The 4,169-nt window shown below is 37.9% G+C and overlaps 1 pseudogene; it reads right to left on the reverse strand.

Moving 5' to 3' along the window:
- Positions 1–243: 243 nt before the first annotated feature.
- Positions 244–3,745, reverse strand: LOC113889580 (annotated as a pseudogene).
- Positions 3,746–4,169: the final 424 nt, after the last annotated feature.

A 4,169-nucleotide genomic window follows, 5' to 3' on the forward strand; every position in this document is an offset into this window, starting at 1 on the left:
ATTTGATCTCTGGTTCCTCTGCCTTTTCTAAAACCAGCTTGAACATCTGGAAGTTCACGGTTCACATATTGCTGAAGCCTGGCTTGGAGAATTTTGAGCATTACTTTACTAGCATGTGAGATGAGTGCAATTGTGTGGTAGTTTGAGCATTCTTTGGCATTGCCTTTCTTTGGGATTGGAATGGAAACTGACCTTTTCCAGTCCTGTGGCCACTGCTGAGTTTTCCAAATTTGCTGGCATATTGAGTGCAGCACTTTCACAGCATCATCTTTCAGGATTTGGAATAGCTCAACTGGAATGCTTTTAATACCTGACTCCAAAACTTGCCTGTGGCTTGAGGGATGCCATCTCCCATGGAAGAGAAGAGGGTGGGAGGCCTTATTCTTAGTAGTGAGTCTTTCTAGGAGCCAGGGCTTCAAAGCATAGGCTCCTGGTTCCTTCTCTCAAACACTCTTTCTACTCTCCACCGTCACTCCTTGTGCTTCTTCTTGTGCTTCTTCTTCTTTGCTGCCTTGCTGTCCTTTGACATGTACCTTTCCCTCTTGCCTGTATCGTTCTCAGAGTCTGAGCTGTCAAGGTTAGATGACTTCCTGTCTCTATGTTTCTTTTACTTCTTTCTTTTTCTAGAAGAATTTCTTGTGGGGTCAGGCTTTTCAAACTGCTGATTTTGCCTCTTCCTTTTCCTCTTCCTCATTGGGTATCAGAGAGTACTTGGTCCCACCTGATGAAACAATCCTTTGCAAAGTCACCTTTACAGCCACACTTCTTGCAGGTAGTGTTCAGGACAGACGAGGGTGATCTGTCCAGTGTAATCCTGGAAGGACAACCTCCGCCTCTCTTCTTGCTCAGTGATAACCTTTTGGGGATCAAGGTCCTTCCCAGTCCCTTGGTTGACAACCTTCAGGGAGAGGGATACTTTAATCCTATCAAATTCCATCTTTTGGCCAATAAGCTTCACCCACACTTTTTCTCCAACATCTACTATCTCAGAGGGCTTATCCACGTGACAGGGTAAGTCTAGTTCAGTGGACTAGACAGCCTGGGATTTTGATTAAGGCTCCATAGTCTGTGACCATAGCAGCCTCTCCTTGGAAAATAGTGTGGAGAGCAGGCAAGTTCTCCACGGTCTTGGGTCTTCCTGAATTCATCCTTAATGTTCTATGGTTCCTCCATTTCTCCCCTGCTAAAGCTAATTGAATGTTTGAGTGTCAGCCTCTAGTTTCACCTCGCAGCATTGCGCAAAACACCAAAACCCAGTCAGTCAAACCTGCCAATATTTCTATGATCTTTATTGTTATAAAAAATTCCTTCCTCACATAGTTTATCCTAATTATTCCATTCTTTACTCAATCACTCAGTACTTTTCTGAAACTTATTTAGTTTATAAGCTATTTCTATGCCTTTATTTGAAGTGAAAATACTGTTTCAAACATATGACAAATGAACATGGGATTCTTTTCTCTTTATGAAACATAGAGACTAGAAAGACAATCGATGTTTGGTTATTACTCTCAATATTTACCTTAACATTAAAAATAACTGATTTTCACATTCAGCACATCTTCTCATTGGTATTCCCATGATGGAACATCCCCTCCTTTTCTGTGTAAATCTGATTAAGGGGCTGTTCCTGCTGTCAAAACTTCCATTCCATTTCAACAACAATCCTATTTACACAAGGACCTCAAGGTTGAACATTGAAAGTACCTAACCATTACTGAATATTGAATCATTTCTCTCCACATAAAATTGCAAATATGGTCTGAGAGCCAATTTCCCGATTACCTTGGTTGAGTAGGACTAATTACTTCTAAACTGGGTGCAGCCATGGTCTGCCAAAGCAATGCTGGATTCTTCCAATACCAGGAGAGCTCTGCCCACCCAGTGATTGTCTCATACTGAATGCTCTAAGATTACTCATGCTTATAGTAATGCTTCACTTTTAAAATAATGCTAATTGCAAATAATCATAATAGTACAATTTATCTGAATGCCTACCACATGGCAGGCATCATATAAAGTATCTATTATCTCATTTCATTTACTTCCAAAAATGTGGCAGGTATTATTATTGACACTTTACAAACAGGAAAGTTGAGTTTCATAGGGATTGTCACATACCCAAAGCCACAGAGCTAATAAGTTCAAGAGCCTAAGGCTATTTTATATTGATGCTTCACTACCATTTCCATGTTTTCTTAAAATAACCAGTGAAGATAAATGATGCCTGAGAAGAGCATCAGTTTGGAAATTAGTAGAACTGAGCTCTGTTCCTGCTTCAGCCACTAGCTGAAAGGTGATCTTAAACCAGCACTTTATTTCTCATTTCCTTCATTTGTAGAATTAAGTGATAGAACTAGCTTTAGCCTTCTGTGATTTTAAGTAATCTCAGAGAAATTTTGTTTGTTTGTTTGTTTGTTTTAAGAAAGAAAATTGGAGAAAAAAATCATTCACAATAGTAATGCCATTGAACAATATTTCTCTGGTAATTCCAGTTTCTCATCTGACTTCATGGCTTCAATCACAGAACAGTCCTTTTCATATAAAAAGTCCATGTTCTGACCAGATCAGTGAAGCACAAAGAAAGACATGGAATTGACTTATCATGGGTTAGACTCTTACAAAGTTTGAATTTAGCTTCATGCACTTATTATGCAGCATATATAAAAAATTGAATGGATGATATGAAGCAAGGTGGGAATTTAACACAAGCATAAAGGATATTTACAGTATGTGTGATGAAGCATAAAAATACACTTATCTCCCTCCAAAAGCAAAATGTTGGATATATTCATGTGAAACACCTTAGGCTATATCAAGAACACTATACTTAAATACATTTACATACTATTTAAGTACGTATATTGACTTAATCATAGCACCTCTAGGGATTCATGATAAGCTACAGAAATTGTTTTTCAAAGATAAGTGAATAAAAATTAACTATAGCACATCAGCAATTTCAGACATACATGCATACCACTTTGAAAATCTGTGCTCTTGAAATGTTAACAGTTCCTTACGTATTTTTCACAATGATGCATCCATATCACACATACAATTATCTAAACATATTGTATTTTTCTGGGAACATCAAACATCATTATGTCCCATGTCAATTTTGTAATATTTTGAAAGAACAAAATATGGTATAGTTAGCTGACATATTTTCCTTCATTGAAATATTCTTTTGTATGTAAACTCTTTACAGATTTTTCTCACCATTTTATCCTTTTCTGAAGTTGATAAAAATGTAAATGATGGGAAAGTGAAAAGAATTATCATTTCTTTCAGCAGTTATTACTCTGTGCCCTCATATTGGTATTGTGTAAATATAGACAGAATGCTACAATTTTGTATTACAAATAACAATAAATAATTGTTTCAAGAATTTATAACAAATAATTGTTGCAAGAGTTTGTAAGCTCCTAGAACAACTTCTTGGAATATGTGATTTTCACACACAAAAAAATATGTCACTTTAGGCTATTTTGAGTTAGTAGACATTTTCATGAAACTAAAAGTGTGGTTAAGTTGGTTTCACTCATTTATTTATTTGACATGTGTTTATTTGAACTCCTACTATGTGTCAGGCACTGGTGGTAGGAGGTTTTTTGCTAAAAACACAAAGTTGATGCTTACCCGGATCTCCCAGTACAATAAGAGAGACCAATAAACAATTAAACCTGTAGTTCAGTTCAGTCTCTCAGTCATGTCTGACTCTTTGCAACGCCATGAACTGCAGTGTGCCAGGCCTCCCTGTCCATCACCAGTTCCTGGAGTTTACCCAAACTTGTGTCCATTGAGTCAGTGATGACATCCAACCATCTCATCCTCTGTCGTCCCCTTCTCCTCCGGTCCTGAATATTTCCCAGCATCAGGGTCTTTTCCAATAAGTCAGCTCTTCACATCAGGTGGCCAAAGTATTGGAGTTTCAGCTTCAACATCAGTCTTTCCAATGAACACCCAGGGCTGATTTCCTTTAGGATTGACTGGTTGGATCTCCTTACAGTCCAAGGGTCTCTCAAGAGTCTTCTCCAACACCACAGTTCAAAAGCATCAATTCTTTGGTGCTCAGCTTTCTTTATAGTCCAACTCTCACATCCATACATGACTACTGGAAAAGCCATAGCCTTGACTAGACGGACCTTTGTTGGCTAAGTAATGTC

This window comes from Bos indicus x Bos taurus, chromosome 3 (genome assembly GCF_003369695.1).
Source record: "Bos indicus x Bos taurus breed Angus x Brahman F1 hybrid chromosome 3, Bos_hybrid_MaternalHap_v2.0, whole genome shotgun sequence".
In the NCBI taxonomy this organism is placed as follows: Eukaryota; Metazoa; Chordata; class Mammalia; order Artiodactyla; family Bovidae; genus Bos; species Bos indicus x Bos taurus.